This window comes from Tupaia chinensis, unplaced genomic scaffold (genome assembly GCF_000334495.1).
Source record: "Tupaia chinensis unplaced genomic scaffold, TupChi_1.0 Scaffold000014_1, whole genome shotgun sequence".
NCBI classification, from domain to species: domain Eukaryota; kingdom Metazoa; phylum Chordata; class Mammalia; order Scandentia; family Tupaiidae; genus Tupaia; species Tupaia belangeri.
The window spans coordinates 1,989,995-2,013,794 of record NW_006159444.1 but is presented as its reverse complement, the minus strand read 5'-3'; positions in this window follow the sequence as shown (position 1 = coordinate 2,013,794).

The following is a 23,800-nucleotide window of genomic DNA, read 5'->3' as shown; positions in this document are numbered from 1 at the left end:
GTGCGTTATTGGCATCCTGTTGAAAATCATCTGACTATAAATGTGTGGATAGTAAAATGTCAGTAAACAGTTGCTTTGCCTCACTCTGAAGCTTGTCCATTTCTAAGGAGACATTATATCTGAAAATTATTAACAGCTGAATGACATTACTAGAAGGATCAACTATTGTGGATATTTATTGAGTCAACAAAGATCGTACTCTGCTCTAGTTTTTTTTTAGTCAAATAGTCTTTGACACTACTCTGTGGTTTCTAATTTTCAATTAACCAGAACTCTTGTTGATACCACAACGTAGGAGAGTCTGAGTCAAAGCAAAATTGTAAGTTTCATCCTCTCCAGAATCCCCTTTCTCTGGAAGAAATTCTTTTCTTTGATTCAATATGAAGTGCTTGAAGTCACCTGTAGCTTGTTGTTGCTGACACTATTGTCCATTACCTCTTTACACCACAGGAAATGGCTTTCTCTATTTACCAACTTGCCAGTCACTGGCTTGATCATGAATGCTAATGAAAGCCTGATCTGTGTGCCACGGTGGCCTGTCTCCATGTGCATCACCACTAAATAGAAATCAAATGGGGGGGCCAGCAGATGGTGAAATGGTTATGTTGCTGGACTCCCACATAGTTGACCATAGTTCGAGTCCTAAACCCGGCAGTTTAAAACTCATGCCGGGTGCATGTGCATGCGTGGCCACGACCCTTAAAAGAGAATAGAGAAGAAGGGATTGTGGCATGGCTATCCCCCTGGGGTGACTTCTTGCTTTCTGCCTCTCGCTGTCTCTCTGATGAGTACACGTACCCTTTAGCAAATCTCTCTCTAAAAAAAAAAAAAAAGAAAAAGAAGAAAAAAAAAAAGAAATCAAGTAGTTCAGGTTTGTAATAGGAAGGGAAAAGTGAGTGTATTGGGAAGAGGGGATTGAATCACAGTGTGAAAACCACTACCTTCACAGCCCATGGACAGAGATCACCGTGGTAGTGGCCCAAGACCCTGGCCAGGCCAGTATGAGACTTGAGATGGAAACCTGACCCCAGAAACCAGAGCATGGGGAAATTTCTGTACCAATCACAGACAGAAGCAAAAAGAATAGTCCCAGCAACTGTGAGCAAAGGAAAGAAAAATATTGTTTCCTGCATTTTATCTCAGGGATGGAAAATATATATTTGATGTCTGTTTGCTAAAGAAGCTTCTGGAATTTATATTGGTCTTAAGTTTCAAATCCTCAAAGGAGAAGAAGGGAATGTTATGTGGACTGAGTATATGTTTGATTTTAAAATAACTGTGGTCTAGTTAAGACTTTCCGTTTTTGAAATGTGTTGTCCTGTTGTCATTTGTGCCTCGTTTTGTTTCTTAATGTGTGTAAAAGGTGACATTTTCAGGGAAGAGAGCTTGGGTAGGAGGGAGGTTCAGGAAAGAGAAATCAAAACAATGCTGGAAACTCCCATAATTTCCAAACATCTCAAAACACGTGACCATGGGATGATTGGTAACTGAGGAATCAAGGGAGGTTTTCCTGTGAATCATGTATTTCCTTGTTATCACAACAACGCTTCCTGTCAGTGTCACAGTGCAATCAGAGGTTCAGGGTGGAGTTGAAGAGCCATGTCTTGTTCATAAGAAACCCAACTTAGATATGAAATACCAACTATCAACTCTAATACAGCCTCACAACATTCTGGAAGACTGTGAAATATCAAGTGTTCAGAATTTTCATTAAGATTTTTGAGAAAGTTTTAAATTTTGATGTTCAAATGATTCCTGTCTATAGTCAAAACAAAGCCCACTTATTAATGTCTTGTAGACCTACTACATGAATGTCATCATGTCAGGTACGAAAGGGGTACCCAGTAAATAGAAGGGATGTCTATTGTCCTGAGCTTTATGAAGACCTTCTGCTAAGATGAGCACTGAGAACTGAGGCTAGATGCCTTGGATACAAACCATAGTGAAAGTTCCTGGATTTAACTTGCTCTCTGCAGCCCTGGTTGAGCAACAACATCCATCAGAGGGCCAGCAGGTGACATGATGATTAGGGCACTGGACTCCCACTTGGCTGACCACAGTTCAAGTCCCAGACTGGTGGCTTGCTTGCTCTCTCTCTCTCTCACTCTCACTCTCAATCTGTCCCTCTCTGGTCAAATTAAAATGAATAAATGAATAGATAAAGTTAAATTAAATAATTCTAAAAAAAAAAAAAAGGGAGAGGAAAGGACATGATACTTTAGCTGTTGCTACCCACTGCCATCCCTCCATTCAACTGCCTGCACAGCTGACGAAATGGATGTAGAGAGGATTCTCTGACTAAAAATATTGGTTCTTCACCCATTACAGGATCTGAGGTTCTGTGACTGGAGAGTTCTTCCAGTGTAGGCAGTGTGATAAACTAGAGAGAGCTTGCATTTAGACGTCAGTGTGCCTGCATTCAAATACTAACCACTCTGCTTACCAAGACCCTTTTGTTTTTAAAGGTTTGCCATAAGGTCTGTATGCTTGCCAGAGGGAGACAGTGAGAGGGAAAGAAATCACCCCCTAGCCGAGATGGCTACATCATAATCCCTTCTTCTCTGTTCTCATGGGGATTTGAGCACATGCCCAGCCATGATTTTCTAGCCACCAGGTCCAGTATCCAACTGCAGTTGACCAGGTGGGAGTCCCATGCCTTAATCACCATATCACCTGCTGGCCCCTACCATGGCCCTTCGGCATGTCCTGTATTTTGTGAACCTCTATCCCTATGTCTCTTAAATGGGAATAATGCATTTGAAATCAGTGAGTCAACAGGAATTGAGTACATGCTATTTTTCCTCCTTAGTTTTCAGCGTCTACTAGAGCAAGTGCTTCAGAGTTGATAACATCCTCAGATGAGTTGAATCTTCTCATCTAGTGAGGCTCTGCGGTTATCAGGATCTTGGGGATCTCCAATCACTCAAGGAAGGATGCCTTTGACAGTGACTTCTCCCCTGTGGCTTCTTTTCCTTGCTCTCATAATCTTATCACTTCATTAGACCTTCCTGGGGGATAAGGGTTATATTGTATTCATTTTGAATTCCCAATGCTTGGTATAGGAGTACTCAGCAAACACCTTTAGATGAATGCACAAATGAATAAACAAAATCTGTAGGGAAACAAGAAAAGTGATAGTGGCTAAAAGGAGAAAGTACCCCAGGACTAAGAAGGAAGGTGTGAGAGTCCCAAAGCAAAACAGTATTTGGACTAATTTTCATTTTATTCAGAATTTGGACTTTCACTGCCACTTCAAAAAGTAGATAAATTCCTGAACCCTTCCCTTGTCCCCCAAAAGCACACATACAGTGATGATCCTATAGAATAGGATTAGAAAACGGCCTTCTCTTAATGTGACTTTAGCCATTTTTGCACTATTTTTCTGCTGCTTTTAGGAAGGCAACTACACCTGTTTATTTAATTTTTTTTAGCTACATCTGTTTCACTCCACAGGTGAAAACATTAAGCACATAACACTGTGATTTGCTTTAACACAAACATGGCCTCGTGGGAGACTGGGATAAAGGCAGTGGAGAGGCAAATGGCGTTCTCAGGCTTCGTGAACTTACCAACTTCCCCTGGAGCGCCTACGCCGATCCAGGCACCGACCCCGGTGCTGGTGTCCTACCCTGAGGATCAACACCATGATTAATTAATTGATTGATTGTAGCAGGAACATTTAAGTGAGTTCCACTGCTATCAAAATTTTAAGTGTACGGTACAGGCTTGTTCACTGCAGGCACAATGCTGTAGGGCACATCTCCAGAAGGTGTTCATCTTTCATAACCAAACCTTCACACCCTTCGAATACCAGCTCCCTCATTTCTCCCTTCCGTCAACCCTGGCAACCACCATCCCACCCTCCGCTTCCATGCGTCAGACGGTTGTAGATGCCTCATGTAGGTACATGGACTCACGCAGGGCTGTCCTTCTCTGAATGCTTATCCCGCTGAGTGTGCTTGTCACATACAAGCATGTATGCCAGGATTTCCTTCTTTTTTAAGACTAATTCTATGTGTATACATCTTCTTTATCCACTCAGACATGGATAGACATTTATATTGTTTCTACAGCCTGGCTATTATGAATATGCTGCAATCAATATGGGAGTATCGATATCTCTTTAAGACCCTGATTTCAATTCTTTCTCAGAAATACCCAGAAGTGGGATCACTACATCATATGCTAATTCTGTGGGGTTTTTTTAAAAGAATTATTTAGGGACCAGCAGTTGGCATAATGGCTATGTTGCTGGACTCCCATGTAGTCGACCACGGTTCGAGTCTCAGGCCCAGTGGCTTAACCTCACACCAGGCACGTGTGTGTGCGTGCCCAAGATCCCGAGAGGAAAATGGAGAAGGGACTGTGGCGTGGCCATCCCCCCTGGGGAGTGATTTCTTGCTTTCTGTCTCTCTGTCTCTGTCTCTCTCTCTTTCCGGCGAGCAGACGCACCGTATAGCAAAAACACCTCTCCGCCCAAAAAAAGAATTATTTATTTAATTGTATTTATTATATATATATGTACATATACATATATATATGGTTGGCCATGTGGGAGTTCAGCACCTTAAACACCATGCCATTTGCTGGCCCACTAATTCTGTCTTGAATTTTTTTAAGGGACCTCCAGAGTACTTCCCATAGTGGCGGCACCGCTTTCCATTCTCACGAACAGTGCACTGGATCCCACTTCCTCCACATCTTTAACAACACTATTTTTATTTATAATAGTCATGCTGACAGGTGTGCATTGATACCTCTTTGTGGTTTTGCTCTGTATTTGCCTGATGACTAGGGCCTCACGATTTGAAAGAGAGCTCTCTGACCAGTACCAGAATAGGACATGAGTGAGAAGTAAACTTCTGTTACATACAGGGCCCCACATCCCAGGGTATATTTGACTCCACAGCCTAGTCTAACGGTCCTGCTCCATGGCTCCTGAGCTGTGCGAGTGAAGTGTGGTCAGAAAGAAGAATCACCGCGCTCGAGATCTTGACTCAGAGAAGATCCATAAGGACCCAAATATACAGATTCGTGATGTGGAATAGGGATCAAAACAATTTTTTTTTAACTTTTCAAAATCATTATAGAACATATGCATGCACACAAAACAAGGAGCGAGAAAGGCACCCTCCATGGGATCTGGTCATACTGCGTTCCCCTTCCATCAGTCCTCCAGAGGTGGATCTGGCCGCTCGCTTGCATTCTGTTTCTCAGATGAACCAGGTCCGGGAGTTACCACAGTGGCCATGTAAGATCCAGCTTCTCTTGAGCAGTGTCTTACTCCAGTGTGGCAGCGTGGAGCCAGCCCTGGAGACAACAACACTTCAAGTGACAAGTAGGAAACTTGTTATAAGCCAGGCCTATATTAAAGGTCTATGTGAACAGTCTCTGTATAAATGACCATTCTCACATACAGGAGAGAATTAGAGTTGATACCCAGGGAGAGGCAGACCAGCACGAGGGAGTGACTACATCTGTGACTCCGCGCAAAACACCTTTTCTTTGCAAGGTTGTCTGTTGATGACACAGTACATTTTGGGCATGGTGACATAATGAATGTGAAATTCAGCCCATTCTTGCTGCACAAAATATAGTCAAGGCCGAGGGAGCCTCTCACTCCAAAGAGTAAACAGCTTAACAGAGATCCATACCATGTCCCCTAGTGGGGCTCAGAGGTGCCCTTAGCAACAAACGCTATATTTATCATGAGGAGCAGCTGAGATATGGAAGGAAATGATGGCCCGACTGGATTTCCTGTAAGGCACATGAACAAAGTAATAAAACACGAGATGCCTTCAGAAACTTTACATCAATGCCTGGCATGACCTTTTGTGCTTCTGAGCTACTTTGGTTACAGGAACATCTGAGAGGATGGTCAGAAGCATTTCCTATCAATTAGAATTGTTTCCTATTAATGTGACATAACACATGGAATTCAATGCATACCTCAAGTTCAGACACTCAGAGATGCTATAGGCAGGGACCAGCAGTTAGCGTAATGGCTATGTCGCTGGACTCCCATGTAGTCGACCGTTTGAGTCCCGGACCCGGTGACTTAAACTCACGCCAGGCGCATGTGTGTGCGTGCCCAAGATCCCAAGAGGAGAATGGAGGAGAAGGGATTTTGGTGTGGCCATCCCCCCTGGGAGGTGATTTCTTGCTTTCTATGTCTTGCTCTCTGTCTTTCTGGTGAGTGCACGTGCCCTATAGCAAAAACCTCTCCAAAAAAAAAAAGAAATACTATAGGCAGATATATGCATGCACACAGACACACACAGAGAACATATATGCCCTTGTCATCTCATCTGCTTTATAAAATGCTCTTTGAAAAGAGCGCCCACAAGTATGTCTCCTCTCGGGAAGGAAACTGCAGCCTTCATTAAACAATCACAACATGGGAGTCCCCTGTGAGCATTCCTAAGTCATGCCAGCTGGAAATGACTTCACAGAGCTTTGTCCTAAATAATTAACAAGTCAAAGTCCTTTTTGCTTGTTTAATAAAACATTTACAGTATTAAATAATTATTTCATTATTTTACTAGTAAAATTCAAGGACCCCAAAAAAAATTTATATAATTTTTAAGCCCAAGTTATTTAACTTAGACATAGGGAAAATAATATGCTTTTATACTGCATCCACAAAAGTTTGTTTTTGTTTTTGTTTTTTTCAGTATGACTTTGGTCACCTGATTGCTGTCAAGGAAGGCAATTTCCTTTAAAAGTTTATCCTACTGCAAAAAGCTTTTCCTGTACTTTATCTAGAACATTCATGACATTGCCTCAATCTGGGAATGACTGGCAAGAGAGGCCAGGAGAGAACAAGAGCGGACGTTAGGAATTCAGGTCTTATCGAGAAACGCACATCAGAACAACACGAAGAGAGCTTGTTCGTGGTCACATGTTTCGTCCTACAATGACTGTGACAAACTGGGCCCAGTTTTGCGAACAAGCAGACAGTGTTTGTGGGTCGGATCACTCCTGACCCCAGAGTCCTTTCCTTCTCACATTTTCCATTTGCCTCAAATTTCTTCCTCATGTTTCGTTCATCTTACTAGAGTCTTCATCTTTAAAGCAGACTGGAATTCTCCCCTCAGTGTGAGGCAGCTTGAGTAAATAATAAAGGGCCAGGCCAAGCTTTTCACTAGGGAAACACATTTCAGATCCCAGTTCTGTTCTTGCGTGGTCTTCTTCTCCCCCTTCGGAAGTCCTGTGGTATTCTCAAGTCACCCCCATCAAAACCCTATTCTCAGGAGATCATCCCAAAATAAATTTAAAGCAATGTTTCTCTTCTGGGGATACTGGCTTTTTCTCTCATTGCAAAGTAAAATTGATTACCTCTTAAATCAAGTAGAGGAAATAATCATGACAGAGGTGTCTTTCCAACTGCAAAAATAATACCACTTCCCAAGGATTATCTCCACTCAGAACGTTTTGGAGGAAAAATACAATTATAATGTATTATTTTATTGATAGCCTAGAGTGAGACATGTTTTCACATACTAATTGGGCTTGTCCCTGTAGCTTAGTGGTTAAGGGAGCTGGTTCCCACGTGGCCAACCATAGTTGGGATCCCACTGCAGTGGTTTGAGAAAGACACCAAGTATGTGTGTGTGCACCCAAGATCCCAACAGAAGAGAGGAATGGTGGAGAAGGGACCATGCCTCACTGAGGGGTCTCTCTCTTTCTCCCTGTTGAGTACACATGCCCTTTGTCAATTAAAAAATAAAAAAGAGAGAGAGAGCCAAATTAGTAAAGATAGTGGAAAGAGAAGGAAAGAGAGAGCTCGGTAGGTGCTGACTGTCCATTTGTAGGGAAGGAAGACAAAAGAGATCCAAAATAGTAAAGGGAGAAAGAGTACATGAAAATAATTTGACTGGGATGAGAGTTTGAAAGAGGACTTTAAATGACAGGGCCATGCTTAGAAGAGTTGCTGTGGCAGGAATTAATGGTTGCTCTACATTTTAGGGAGAGTTTGGCCCATAGGTTGGACTCTCCTGTGTGGACTCAGAATATCAAGGCAGCTCTATGGGTTGAATTGTGTCCTCCAAAAAGATGCACTGAAGCTCTAATTATGGATACCTGTGAACATGGTTGCAATTTCTGTCCTCCCAAAACTCATGTGTTGATCTTTGACTGTGAAGCTATTAAGAAGTGGGGCCAGCTGGTGGTGTGGTGGTTGAGGTGGCTGGATCCCACATGGCTGACTGCATGCTCGAGTCCCACACCCAGAGACTTGGGAAATGCCCTGAGTACTTGTGCATGTTTGCCCAAAATCCCAAAAGAAGAAGTGGAGGAGACGGAATTAAAGTATGGCTGCCCCCATTGGGGATGTGCAGGTGTCTTCTCACTTTCTCCTCTCTCTCACACACACATGCAAATTAGGAGGAAAAAAAGAGGTGGGGCCCCTGGAAGCAATTACATGATTAATGTGGGGTCTCTGTGATGGACTTCCATTGACTTTAAAAGGAGAGAAACACAACACATGGGCTGATGGATACAGAGATGCACACTCTCATAACACTCTGCATGGCCTCAAGGCCCGACCAACAGGAAAACCCACCAGATGTGGCCTCTGGAACTCAGACTTCCAAGCTGTGAGCTGAATAAGTCGCCATTTTTATAAATCATTCAGTTTCAGGTATTTTCTTTTAGTAATGGAAGAGACTAGAACCATGGCTTTATTTAGAAAGAGTAACTCTGAAGGCGTCATTGAGTTAAGGTGAGGTGGTAGAGTAAAAGGTGTCTTCTAGGGTTGCTCAGTCCACAGCCTGTGTAGCAGCATGAGGAACAATATCGCAAATGCTCATGTGAGGCATTGCTGGCAGTATTTAGAAGGAAAGGAGCTGGGCTGCTTGTTCAAAAGAAAAGGACCCTTCTCAGAGAGGGCATATGGACCGTGTGTAGCTTGTGTCGCTCAGACCTGTGACCTAACACAAATGTTGCAGGACACACAGCCATGGGACACACACTTACACATAAATGCATACATGGAATATATATGATGGGGTTCCTGGGTTAAAAAAAGTTGTTTTGGTATAAACTTTTCTTATAGTTAATTTTTCTTCCTTGCAGATTTATCTTTTAGTTCGTTCGGACTAGATTTAAATACACTTTTGTAAGAGGCAGGGGTGGAAGTAAAAATTGGGTGAAAGTCAATAGACAAAAAGGGAACTTGCTAATAAACCTGCCAAAAAAGGAAATGAGATTTTGGAAATATGCTGTACGTGGTATAAAATCCCAGATTTTGTAAAATGAGGGCATTGTTCACAGGAATAGTAAAGTGATCATTTTATTATACTTCAAAAGGATTTAAGACCTACAGACACAGTGTGCTTTTTATTTCAGCTGTAAAAAATCCAAAAGGAGCGATGTGCCACACCCACATTTCTAAAGCAACATATTCATGGCCCAAACTGACTCCCAACCTCCTACACCTTCAGTTATTTCCTGCTCAGAGAGACAGGAGATGAAATAGGAGGTGACATAAATCTACCAGCTATTTCCCCAAAGATTTGATATTTCACGGATGAAATGGTGTATGCAATTTGGGGGATTGAGGCAAAATTCCCATCAGAGAAAGAAAGGGGTAAAATAGAGCAAGAGGAGATAAAGTGAGAGACAGCAAATGAGAAGTCAGGGGTCAAGGTGGCATTTCTTGTTCTCTCAGAGAATTAAATCTGTGGTGACCTATGCATCTCTGTGAGGCTTTTTTTTTTTTTTACTTTATTTATTTATTTATTTATTTTAAGTTGACCAGGGAGGAACAGAGAGAGAAAGAGAAAGTGAGAAAGCAAGCAGCCAGCTTCAAGACTCAAACCACAGTCAGCCATGTAAGAGTCCTTAACCACCATGCCACCTGCCTGCCCCTCTCTGTGAGGCTTCACGTAAGCATAAAACACCAGGACTCCATCAGGGGTATCCAGCCCCCAGATCAGTTATTTGGACTTAATAGTAGTTGTAGGTTCTGAAAGAAGCCCAAATTTTGATGTCAAATAAATCTGAGTTCCCACCCTATCCCATCTATGTACTTCATAATCATTCACTGAGCACCTTCTACATACCAGACACTAAAAATAAAAATAAAGTAGAGCATGCCTTTGGCCTTGCAAGTTCAATTATATGCCGTGTGCCTAAGTTTCTCCTGGTCTTCTCTCTAAGACAGGATTGTTACCAACCTCAGAGACAAAGTTCCTGGAGAAGGTGGCAGGTTTTCTGTAAAGCTTATCCTTCAGCCCCATTTAGCAGGTTTTGTTTTTGTTTTTGTTTTTGTGTTTTAAGTTTATTTGTTTCTTTCATGAGCAAGAGAGACAGAGAAAGAGAGACGGAGAGACAGCACTTCAAACAGGGTCTTGGTGCCATGGTCCACGCCCAGCCTCAGCCAGCCCAGGTCATGCGCACACACGCTCAGCATATCCACAGCGGTCTCTGGAACCTTCCTTTTCATGTGGGCCGGCCTTGCAGAAAGTGGCATTATCACCATGCCATAATCTGGCCCCAGCAATGTGATTTGAGGAAGCCTCACTGACCCTCAAAACCTTCTCTGTGACAACTACTTCTTCATGGTAGTGAACTTATTCATAATAATGAATTTAGGTGGCTGGATATGAAAAAAAAAAAAAGATCATTTTGAAAATGCTATAAGGTAAAATTTGGTTATATAAATTTAAACTCTATTAGAAGACTTACCACTAATTAGTTTTTTCCTATTCCTGATTAATATGGAATCCTTTCACTCAAATATTCTATTCCTTCTTTTTTAGTAGTAAAATCAACACAACACGAAATTTCCCACTTTAACCGTGTGGAGTGTTCGGTTCAGTGGCACTGAGCATGGTCACATGGCTGTGCAGCCTCAGTTATCTAAGTCCAGAACTTTCCATCTCCCCATACTGAGGCTCCACCCCCGTCAAACAATACTCACTATCTCTGCCTCCCCACGGGCCCTGGCCACCACCATTCTGCTTTCCATCAAGATAAAATTGACTACTCCAGGTACCTCCTGTAAGTGGAACCATACAGGGTATGTCCTTTCGTGGCTGGTTCATTTCACTTGGGGTGATATCCTCAGAGTTCATCCATGATGTAACATGTGTCAGAATGTCCTCCTTCCCTCCCTGTTTTCTTTTTTTTTTTTTTACTTTGCCAGAGAGTGTGCGCACTCACCAGAGAGCTAAAAAAGAGAGAGAGACCAGAAGAAAATACCCCCGACATTGGAGTGTTGTCACACTACAATCCCTTCTCCTTCATTTCTCTACCCTGTCAGGATTTGGGGCATCATGCACGTGTGCATGATATGTTTTTCAAACCACTGGGGCCAAGATTTGAACCACAGAGTTGGCTATGGGGGAATCTGGCTCCCTTAACAACTAGACCACATGGCCAGCCCAATTCCCTTCCTTATTAAGGCCGCACAATATTCCACTTTATGGCTATTCCATATTTGTTGTTAATCTATTTCTCCATCAATGGACACAGACTGCCTCTACCTTTCGGCTAATGTAAATAGTCTTGCTATACACATTAAAGGACTTAGTAGTTTTTGAGCCACTGGATATATTTTGAGCCTGCTGGGTACAGCAGGCTTATAAAAAAAATTTTAGAACAATATAGGATCATAGGGTCTGAAAGGGTGGTTGAAGGTTATGAGGTCAGACTACCAGATGGCACCAAAAAGGAAACAAATTCAATGAATAGCTAAAAACTTCCCCAAAGAGAAAACCACAGCCCTAAATTGCTTTCCTGAGAAATCCTATGACACACTGAAGGAAGAAATAATATCAGTCATACGCACAATCTTCGATAAAATAGAAAAAAAAGAGGGAACACTTCTCAACCCATTTCTGAGACCGGTATGATTCTTATACTAAAACTTGATGAAGTCATAACAAGAAAGATATCCACTGATATCTCCAATAAACATACACATAAAAATTCTAAATAAAATATTAGAATATCAAGTGTAGAATACATAAAAATAAAAGTTAAAACTAAGTGTGGTTTGTTTCAGGAATTAAGTTGGTCTAACATCTGAAAATCAATGCAAAAAGAATATTTCTTTTGAGATTCAAAAAAATCTCATGTGGGGCTGGCAGATGACGCGGTGGTTAAAGGCACTGAATTCCCACAGGGTAGACTGCAGTTTGAGTCCCGGACCTGGCAGCTTGCTTTCTCCCCTTCCCTTTCTCTCTCTCTCTGTCTCTCTCTGGGCAAATTAAATAATAATAATAATGAGAAGGGAAGGGAACAGGCCTTCTCGAAGAGACACCTTCCTTCATGGCTCCTGCAATCTAGCCATTTTGGGGCAAACTGAGAAATGGAGACTTCCCACTGATAATTCGGCCTCCAGCATACAAAACTCGCGTGGAGAGGCAGAAGGGAAGGGAACAGGCCTTCTCGAAGAGACACCTTCCTTCATGGCTCCTGCAATCTAGCCATTTTGGGGCAAACTGAGAAATGGAGACTTCCCACTGATAATTCGGCCTCCAGCATACAAAACTCGCGTGGAGAGGCAGAAGGGAAGGGAACAGGCCTTCTCGAAGAGACACCTTCCTTCATGGCTCCTGCAATCTAGCCATTTTGGGGCAAACTGAGAAATGGAGACTTCCCACTGATAATTCGGCCTCCAGCATACAAAACTCGCGTGGAGAGGCAGAAGGGAAGGGAACAGGCCTTCTCGAAGAGACACCTTCCTTCATGGCTCCTGCAATCTAGCCATTTTGGGGCAAACTGAGAAATGGAGACTTCCCACTGATAATTCGGCCTCCAGCATACAAAACTCGCGTGGAGAGGCAGAAGGGAAGGGAACAGGCCTTCTCGAAGAGACACCTTCCTTCATGGCTCCTGCAATCTAGCCATTTTGGGGCAAACTGAGAAATGGAGACTTCCCACTGATAATTCGGCCTCCAGCATACAAAACTCGCGTGGAGAGGCAGAAGGGAAGGGAACAGGCCTTCTCGAAGAGACACCTTCCTTCATGGCTCCTGCAATCTAGCCATTTTGGGGCAAACTGAGAAATGGAGACTTCCCACTGATAATTCGGCCTCCAGCATACAAAACTCGCGTGGAGAGGCAGAAGGGAAGGGAACAGGCCTTCTCGAAGAGACACCTTCCTTCATGGCTCCTGAAAGATTCAGTCCCAAGAAATACAGAGGACCTCAAATATAATCAACCCAAGAAGATCTTCTCCAAGACACATTATAGCCAGATTGATCAAAACCACAGACAAAGATAAAATACTAAGATTGGCAAGAGAAAAATGGCAAGTTACCTACAAAGGGTATCCCATCAGACTGACAGCAGACTAGTTATGAGGATCAGATGGAGTTTAAAAATAGATGCAAATTTTTTCCCTGAGATTTTAATTTATTATTTCTACATATCTCAAAAGAACTTTAAAGGAGTAAAGGGGGGGGGCTGTGAGTTGGAGGAATTCCTAATTTATTTTGAAATTGCCCTGCCTATTTTGCTAAATAACTACATGTCCTTAAAGAACAACCAGAAAAAAAGAAAAATTAGTCTCATCGTCATTATTGACTTAGGATTAAAACTTATTTTTTCAAAGAAGTAGTTTAGCCTACTAAACATGTGTATTACAAGATCTTTCTTATGAAGTAATTATAAGTTGTCTAAATGGCATTTGAACCTTTATAAATTCCGTTTTAAAGAAAAATTCCAAGGTTTGCTCACTAGAGGTCTCTCTCCCGGAGGGTCCAGTTTGTCTTTCGTTGAGAGAGCTGAGTTGGCCAAGAAAGTGACAGCTGTAGCCATCAATGTGACCAGCAGATGGCATCAAAACCCTGCAGATCCTGAGGGTCACGCCTCAGCCGAACACTAACAGAAGCAGCTCAGGTCTAGCAAAGGAAGCAAACTGGGTTTATTATTTCAGTAACCACCTAAATATAACACTGGTCAACAAGATAATCCACCCAAGGCTCACACACGCTTCACTTGCCTTCTAAGAAAACAGAACAAAATAAAATAAGTTGCCTAAAATAGCAAGATTAACAGATGAAAAAAAAAAAAAATGAGAGGATGAATTGACAGGAACGATGACTCAAGTTGGGTTTAGGTTGTTTCCTAGATGATTTTCCCCAAAAACCATGGCTGTCCCTAAGGCCAGGGACATGAGTGCACATGGCTTCCAAGATTTTCCACGGTCTCTTTACAAGGTGCTCCCCAGGCTTAGGGGTCAACAGAGGTGGTCCATAGGGACCAGGTAAGTGAGAACTTGGCTAGGCCAGAGGGATACAAGAATCAGGTACACGGCCTTTATACCATGTTGGCCTCGGAGGCCATGCGAGCCCCAAGGATCTAGCCTCCCACCTAATAAGGAATTTGCTAGGCACAAGCTGCTTGCTTCAGGGTTCTAGTCCTTATGCCATCAGCACACCTACTGGAGCCCACCCACTCTTCCCTCCAGGACTTTGCATGACTTACCTGGAAAGCTGCCTTGAGGTATCACTTCCTGTGCAGCTGCAGCCTGTACGAGACAGTCAGAGTCTCCCGCCAGCCACTGGTGGTGCCCAGTGCACAGCGTACTATTCTATTTACCGCATGAACACAGCATGCCAAGAGAGAATGGCTGTCCATGAAGGAGATACACATTAACATCTTGTTATGATGATGACTTAGCTGACAGAATTAAACGTTCTGGTTCTAGTTATGAAGTCTCCACATTTGCTTCAAACCCACTCTTTGTATATACCAGTGTTGAGCAGTGATACTTCCTTAGAGGAGCAGCCAGAGCAAGACAGCCAGCAAGCACTTCTACTTGTACTCGTTCTAGTTTAAAATGTTTAAAAATACATATTAAATACATATTACAGATATATCTTGGGCCAGAAGGTGGAGTGGCGATTAAGGCGCTGGATCCTACACGCCCAGCTCCATGATTTGGGTCCTGGACCCAGCAGCTTGGAAAAATATGCTGGTGTGTGTGTGTGTGTGTGTGTGTGTGTGTGTGTATGTGGGCGCGTGTGCCCAAAATCCTGAGAGGAAAATGGAGGAGAAGGATTGCAGCAAGGCCATACCCCTGAAGGGAGGGATAACTTCTCACTTTTCCTCCCTTTCTGTCTTTCATGTTCTAGGACAAAATCTTAAATAAAATAAATAAATAAAAGATAGGTCTTTAGATATAAAATGAGAGAGTTGAAAGCACTGAAGAAAAGTGGGGGGGTGGAGGGTTTAGGCAGGCCGAGATGTTGACAATAGATTATTTGCAGACCAAGGAGTATTGTCTTATGTGTTTGGTTGTCCTTTCTTTCTTCCATGCCCAAGAAAGACAGAGACAAAGAAAGAGAGACAGGCACCCCAATGTGGATCCCATGCCACAATCCATTGCCAGCTCCAGCCAGCCCCAGATCGTGGGCACCCACACGCCCTGTGTGCTCAGAGAGGTCTCTGGACATAAACCTGGAAGCTTCCCAAGGGGGTGAGCCTCGCAGAGCATCATTACTGCTGCCATTCAGCCCCTCGAAGAGCAAGGGTTTGAAGGGACCAGAGAATGCAGCCCTAAGAAGCACTTTGCTGGGCACATCTTCTGAGTAACTTTGTCGAGGACATCTCTTGTCTTTGAGTTGTCCTCTCGGCCTCCCTGCTCCTCCTATAAGCACTACTTATCACTTACAGTGAAATCCCAACAGTGCTTCCAGTGCAAAACAGCCTCCAACCACCTCAATCGTGGTCAGCATCAACAGCTCCTTTCTCTTTTCCTTCAGTATATTTTGCAAATTGTCGTCATTAAAGAGTTTATCAAGGGCCAGCTGGTGACCTGGTGGTTAAGTTGGCTGGATCCCACATGGCCAACTGCAAGGGATGAGAGAAGGGCATTGATTAACTGTAAATTTTTCCCCAAAACCCAGACTATATTCTGATAGAATGCCGATGATTGCTAGTGTAAATTAAACTCTGTCTTAGGGAGATTAAAAAAAATGTCTTCAATGCCTGTCAGAGCCCAGGCCTGGGCAAAGTGTGGCAGCAGCACAGAGCTCTGCTGTGCTGGAAGACACGTGGGTGGCCGGGTCAGCTCCCGGTGACGCGAGCATGCTGTGCATGTGCGTACCACCATCCTGGCTGGTGGGGTAGGCTGTGGGGATCCAGGTATGTGAGACCCTGATGAGGGGATTCATTGTAATAAATAAATCTTGATAAAGAAATTAATAAGTGCGGCCAGCAGTTGGCGCGGTGGTTAAAGGTGCTGGATTCCCACAGAGCCAACCATGGTTAGAGTACAGGACCTAGCAACTTGCTCTCTGGCTTTCCCTTTCTTTCTCTCTCTTTGTCTGGTCAAATTAAAAAATAGTAACAACAAATGGAATTATATAAATAAATCTTTAAAATAAAAAAGAAAGAAAGAAAAAGAAATCAATGAGAACTTTCAAAGGGGGAAAAAAAAAAGGAGAGAAGGTCAGCAGGTGGCGTGATGGTTAAGGACGCGGGACTCCCACATGGCAGACTGCAGTTCAAGTCCTGGACCTAGCAGCTTGCTTTCTCACTTTCTCTCTCTCTCTCAGTCACTCTGTCCCTCTCTTGCCAAATCAAATAAATAAATAAAGTTAAATAAAATAATTATTTTAAAAAATAAAGGGGAAAGAGAACACTGAAAAATAAAAGTCTTAGGATCAGCAGGTGGCATAATGGTTACATTGCTGGACTCCTGTGTAATCAACCATGGTTCAAGTCCTGGACCCAGCAGCTTCAAATTGACACCAAGCCCCTGTGCATGCATGTGTTCCCAAAATCCCAGGAGGAGAATGGAGAAGAGACTTCAGTGTGGCCAACTCCCCAGGGGGGTGATTTCTCACTCTCTGACTCTCTGTCTCTGTCTCTCCAGCGAGCACATGCACCCTATATCAATAATCTCTCTTAAGAAAAAAAGTCTCAAAAACTATTTAAGTCATTTCCTGATTCCTGAAACAAGCTGGCATTTCTCTGAAGAAGCAGTGTGCTAACGAAGATACAAGGTATCTGCTAAAACCTAAATAGCTTAACAGAAAAATTCTGACTCACCAAAGTTCACTGAATAAAAAAGAACATGGATTTTAGGAGTTGAAAACAAAGTAACCAGGAGTTTTTTCTCAAGAAACTAGGAGCTGAGTCCAGCTGCTGCTATAGTCCGGTGATAACACAAATGAACTGCAGTGCCAGAAACCATAGGGTCAACCCCAGGTTCAGATCCCTGGATCAGCTTGAAAAGAAGCTGGGGTGCATGCAGACACAAGGATCCTACAGAGCCAGAGGGCTGGGAAAAGGGGTTCCAGGTGTACTGGGACCTTATCGAGAGTCTCTCTCTCTCTCTCTCTCTTTCTCTTTCTCTCTCTCTCTCTCTCTCTCTCTCGTATGCACTCTATTGCTTTAAAAAAAAATAGAGGTTGTTAGAACTATGAGGGATCATAGGAGGATTTTCACTTTACATCAGAAAAGCTAGGTGCTATGAATTGAGAAACCGAAAAAGTAAAGATTTGGATTGTTAAAATTAAAAGCTATTACAAGGCCTCCTTCTGTTTTGTTATCGTCTGCTTTGCAATGATTAATTTAACCTCAAAGGGATAACATTTTGAAGCACTTTATTTTTGAATATTCTTTCACTTTACCATCCCAATTCAATATTGCTCAGTTTTAGTAAATACTATAAAATTTTGTCAAAAGAGTTTATTGCAATCAATCAAAAAGCATTTATTAAATACCTGTGTACTCCAAGCACTGTACTGGGCACGTTGGATTGGATCATGCACATGTGCTCACGTGGCTCCCGGTTCTGATAAGTGAGCTACGAAACAGGGTGACTATTGACTCAGAACTTGAGCAGACAGAGATAACATGCTTCATACTTATGCTTACACTGCAGTGTCTTTGACTTCACATCAAGGGTATTTCATTGTCTCAAATCAATTATCATTTATTATAAGCCTAGAAAACCATTTCAACAGAAACACAGAAAGCAGTAACATTTTAAAGCACTAATAATACCTAGCCATATACATGCAGGATCTTCACAAAGGAAAGATGGAGGGACCAGCAGTTGGCATAATGGCCATATCACTGGACTCCCATGTAGTCGACCACGGTTCGAGTTCTGGACCCGGTGGTTTAAACTCAAGCCAGGCACGTGTGCGTGCATGCCCAAGATCCTGAGAAGAGAATGGAGGAGAAGGGATTGTGGCATGGCCATCCCACCAGGGGGTGATATCTCGCTCTCTGTCTTTCTGGCAAGCGCGTGCACCCTATAGCAAAAACATCTCAAAAAAAAAAAAAAGGAACGATGGAATTAAAGTTTGAGTTTATCCTGATGCATAAAAAAATAAAATTGAAATTCCTGCATAGCTTTTTTTTCTTTTTTTTTCTTTTTTGGAGAGGTTTTTGCTATAGGGTGCATGCGCTTGCCAGAAAGAGAGAGAGAAACAGAAAGACAGAGAGCGAGAAATCACCCCCTGGTGGGATGGCCATGCCACAATCCCTTCTCCTCCATTCTCTTCTCAGGATCTTGGGCATGCACGCACACGTGCCTGGCTTGAGTTTAAACCACCGGGTCCAGAACTCGAACCGTGGTCGACTACATGGGAGTCCAGCGACATAGCCATTCATAGCTTTTTCATAATACACATTTTGCATGAACTTTTTGGATAGCTTTTGTATATCCACCCTCCAAGTGATCTTAGTGAGTCAGATGTCTATGTCTGTCAGTGAACTAAGTAAAGAATCATTCGTTCCTAACGAGCTGAAGTACAACTCGCACATGATTACAACTATTGCCTGCAATTAAATAAAGTCCATCCCTATCCCATTCTGACACGCACCTTTTGGCAAACTTCATTCCCTTTCACTGATCACCTATTAGAGACCAAAGTTAACACTTCCTTTTATGGAAGTGAAAAGGTTCAAGGCAAGGCTTTGGCCCACTCACCCTTCAATGTTTTTCTACCTAAGATTAAGTCCCAGAGTCTGTAAACCTCGGGTGTCTCCCCTATAGTTATTACAGGAAGGAGCATCGGCATGGGGAGTAGAGAGTTCGGGGTACAGTCACAAAGCAGTAAGTTATGTTTTCAAGCCTAACCCAGCCTCATCAGGCATCACTGTCCTCACCTGCATTAGTACATCCTGAGAAGAGAATGGAGGAGAAGGGATTGCGGCATGGCCATCCCACCAGGGGGTGATTTCTCGCTCTGTCTTTCTGTTTCTCTCTGTCTTTCTGGCAAGCGCATGCACCCTATAGCAAAAACCTCTCCAAGAAAAAAAAAAAAAGAAAAAGGAAAAAAAAAGAAAAAATAGCTATGCAGGTAAACTCAAACTTTAATTCCAACGTTCCAATTTCTCCCAGTTACACATGGGTTTTTGATTCAGGCCCAGATTTAAGCTGTACTTGAATTACTAACACACATCTCTCCACTCTTGAGGTCTGGGTATTTTCAAACTCAGTACATCGCTTTTGGCCCTGACAGAGGCTTTCCTCTACACTATATTGTCTCTTTTATTTTTCTTTTTCTGAGAGCACAAATCAAGGGCACTCTGACCTGTTTCCTTGTTCCTGGGATCCATTACATATGATGGATCTTCAAGAAGTTTGTAGGAAATGCATACTATTAAAAAAAAAAAAAAGAAACAATACATGAATTGTAAAGGTTTTTGTGCCAAAATAAACTGTACTTTTTAAATAATTATTTAATTTTATTATTTATTTATTTATTCATCTATTTAGTTATTTTCAGTTTGATCAGAGAGAGACAAGGAAAGAGAGAGAGGGAAGGAAAGAAAGCAAGCCAACAGGTCCGTACTCAAACTGTGGTGGCATTGGCCATGTGGGAGTCTAGTACCTTAAGCATCACACCACCTGCCAAACCCAATAAACTGTATTTCAATTCTACTTTCCATGAACATTTTGAAACCCCCTCATACATGTGTTTCTGCTCCTTCCTCTCATTTTTTTTTTTTTGAGAGGTTTTCACTATAGGGTGTGTGTGCGCTCGCCAGACAGACAGAGAGAGACATAGAGACAGCAAGAAATCACGCCCCCAGAGGGGGATGGTTACACTACAATCCCTTCTCCTCCATTCTCCTCTCGGGATCTTGGGCACGCACACACACGCGCCCAGCGTGAGTTTTAAGCCACCAGGTCCGGGACGCAAACTGCAGTCGACTATGTGGGAGTCCAGCGACATAGCCATTACACTAACTGCTGGTTCCCCCTCTTATTTTTAGTAATTTTAACTTGTTATATTATTTTTCTTGCCAGAGAGAGACAGTAACAGGGAGAGTGAGAAATCACACCCTCCCCCCAGGGGGATGGCCATGCTGCAATCCCTTCTCCTCCATTCTCTTTCTAGAATTTGGGGCATTCGTTCACATGTGCTCAGCATGATTGTCAAGCCACCAGGTCCAGGACATAAAGCACAGTCAGTCATGTAGGAGTCCAGTGCCTGAACCACTAAGCCATCTGCTGGCCCCTATAATGGGCTTAACTTTATTAGCCTCTTCCGTTTTTCTCTGCATTTCTAAGATATAACCCAATCATAATTTAATAAACACAATTTTAAATGCATTTGTATCTATGTAACCAATAATGATCAAGCCATGAAGTATCTCACAAATATTTTCATTTACACCAGCAGTCTATAAACACACACATGTGCACACACGCATATATATACAAGTGAACACATGCACACAGGTCTTTTCCATAAATGCACTATGGCAGTTGGGCAGCCACATGGAAAAGTAAAACTTTTTCCATTCTTCCTACCACTTATAAAAATGTATCCATGTGAATTATAATCTCACTATGAAGATAAAGTAATAAAGCTACTAGAAGATGATATAGAAAAATATCCATCACCCTGTGATATAGAAATATCTCTTAAACAGGATGCAGAAAGCATTCTCAATAAATAAAATAACCAAAAAAGTTTACATCATAAACTTTCTGCTTTTAAACAAAGCTAGTGGGCTGGCCCTATAGCACAATGGTTAAGAACTGTGTGTGGAAAGCCAAATCCTACATGCCAACTGGTTAAAATCCTGGCCCCAGTTGCTTGAAAAACTTGCCAGGTGTGTGTGTGTTCAACATCCTAACAGGAAGAAGAAATCGAAGAAAAGAATTATGGCATGACCACACCTATCGCAAGGTGACTTCTCTTTCTCTCTCTCATTTACAAACACACACGCCCTCTAACAATAACAAAAATTTAAATAACTAAATAGACAAACACATTTAGTGTCATGAAAAGGCAAACCAAAGAGGAGAGACTATTTGCAACTGATATAATTGACTAAAGACTTGTATGCATAAAATACAAAGAAGACCTACAGATTAATAAAGATACACAACCTAATATAAAAGTGGACAAGAGGCTTGAACACACATTTTATAAAATGATAACCTAATGACAAATAGACATTTAGAAAGGGGCCCCAATTCATTAGTCACCAAGTCAAAGCAAGTTATTATAATGAGAATGCAAATTATGATAAGGAATAAAATGTAGGAAATTGACAATACTAGGACCAGCAGATGGCATAATGGTTATGTCACTTGCCTCCCATGTAGTCAACTGCTGTTCAAGTCCCAAACCTGGAGGCTTAAAACTCACTCCGGCACATGCGCATTTATGCCCCAAATCCTGAGAGGTGACTGGAGGAGAAGGAATGGTGGCATGGTCAACTCCCCTGGGGAGTTGAAACTCCCCAAAGTTATTTGCTTTCTGCCTCTCTGGCAAGCACACTCACCCCATAGCAAAAATCTCTCAACAAAGAGAAATAGACTTTTTTTTTTTTTTGGCAAGAATAAGAAGAAATGAGCAACGCCATACACTGTAAGAGTAAACTGATTGATAGACCTATTTTGGGAAACTTTGGCATTGTCAGCTAAAGTTGGGTATATATATTCTATGACCTAGCAGCTTAACTCTTCCTACACATACAGTCAGCAATAGTTGCTTCTATACACCAAAAGACATACACAAGAGTGTTCAGAACAACATGACTCACAAGAGCCAAAACTAGGGGTGGGTAGCGGGGAGGATCTACACCAACCATAGATTAGGTTAATAAATTGCAGTGTCTTTGTACAAAGGAATTCCATACAATAATGAAGAAGAGTGAAGTATTGCTCCATGCAACGCTTGGTTGAATCCCACAGACACGATATAGAGCATAAGAAACAAGGCATGAGATAACATAGAACCTGTCTTTCTCTATACATAAAATTCGAAAGCAGACAATAGAAGACAAAACAATATAATCTTTGGGAAGAAGGAAGAACAATTAGTGGGGAACACAGAGCAGGCTTCTGAGGTACTGTTCATCTTCTATTTCTTAACCAAGTGCTGGTTGCTGGTTATTGAGTGTGCTCACTTTGAGGCCATTGACTGAGCACTTAGGATCTGTGCACTTTTCTCTATGGCGTCATACTATGTATGTTATAGGGGAGAAAAGATCAATGTCTAGGTGTTAGAATGGAGGATGAAGTGAAACTTAACCATCAGCAAGGTAAAGAACAACCTGCTGAGTTCTAGACTGTTAGACCACGCAATGTGCCTTAATGTACCTCACTTAAGGACAGTTAGTCCTAAAGACTGTGATATGAGTTTGTGATAAGACTCAAATAGCCATAGCTAGGGCAAAACGAGGGCTATACAAATGAGGGCACACACATAGGTTGACATGCAATTCTCAGGAATCTCCTGCCAGATCACTAGCTGATATGTAAGACTTTAAGAACAATCTTTCAGGCCATCCCATGGCATGGTGGTTAAGGCAGCTGGATCCCACATGGCTGACTTTGTGGTTTGAGTCCTGGACATAATGGCTTGCAAAACATGCCAGAGATGTTCGTATGTGTGCCCAAATCCCAAAAAGAGGAGAAATGGAGAAGGGACTGCATTCCTGATGGAAATGCTTTCGTATTGTCTCTCTGTCTCTCTCCAGCAAGTATGTCACACGATCACACAGCAATGAGTCATGTTTTCCAACCCAACCCAGACTCCTCAGGCAGTGCTATCCTCACCTGCTTTAGTAATTTACAACTTGGGGAAGCCCCTTCTGATTTCTTCTAGTGACATGTGCATATCTTTTTTTTTAGATATTTTTGCTATAGGGTAGGTGCATTCCCTGGAGAGACAGAGAGACAGAAAGCAAGAGACCACCCCCAAGGGGATGGCCACACCGCAATCCATTCTCCTCTTAGGATTTTGGGCATGCACGTACACACGTGCCCAGTGTGAGTTTTAAGTCACAGGGTGCAGGACTCAAATTGCAGTGGACTACATGGGAATCCAGTGATGTAACCCTTCTGCCATCTGCTGGTCCCATCACATACGCATTTTTTTTTTTTTGGAGAGGTTTTTTTGCTATAGGGTGCGTGCGCTCGCCAGACAGAGAGAGACAGAGAGATAGAAAGCGAGAAATCGCCCCCCAGGGGGGATGGTCACACCACAATCCCTTCTCCTCCATTCTCCTCTCGGGATCTTGGGCATGCACGCACACGCGCCCAGTGTGAGTTTAAGCCACCAGGTCCAGGACTCAAACTGCGGTCAGCTACATGGGAGTCCAGCAACTTAGCCATTACACTAACTGCTGGTCCCACATATGCATTCTTGATACAGTTCTTGCACTGTGAGACCCTATCTGAAAGAGCTGAGTGGGGTACCACCTACTGGCATGGGGATTAAGGTAGCCGGATCCCACATGGCTAAGGTCATGGTTTGAATCCCAAACACAATGACTTGAAAAGCACACCAGGCACGTGTGTGTGTGTGTGTGTGTGTGTGTGTGTGTGCATGTGCATGCCCAAAATCCCAACAGGAGA